The sequence below is a fragment of the Myxocyprinus asiaticus genome, chromosome 48 (genome assembly GCF_019703515.2).
Source record: "Myxocyprinus asiaticus isolate MX2 ecotype Aquarium Trade chromosome 48, UBuf_Myxa_2, whole genome shotgun sequence".
Classification (NCBI taxonomy): domain Eukaryota; kingdom Metazoa; phylum Chordata; class Actinopteri; order Cypriniformes; family Catostomidae; genus Myxocyprinus; species Myxocyprinus asiaticus.
In genome coordinates, this window is record NC_059391.1 from 11684671 (window position 1) to 11684990 (window position 320).

The following is a 320-nucleotide window of genomic DNA, read 5'->3' on the forward strand; positions in this document are numbered from 1 at the left end:
GTTAGTAAATTACCAAAAAGGACGATTAAATTACATAACTGGTACGTCATGTGTTAGCAGGGGATGCATTTATTAAGTCATTCATTAAACATTTTGAATGTACTTGGCTGCAAACCCTGGATAACTTTAAAATTATGATTTACAATAAATAAATGGGGCCCTGGGATGGGCGGTTGCTTGGGGCCTCAGAAATTGTAAACCCGCCCCTGACTGGTGGCAAACTAAGACTGTTCAGCAAAACCACGGTCACACTATGGCTTTGAGCATTCAAAATTACTTTAAACACTGCAACGAATAGGATATGATGTCACTCTTGAGGG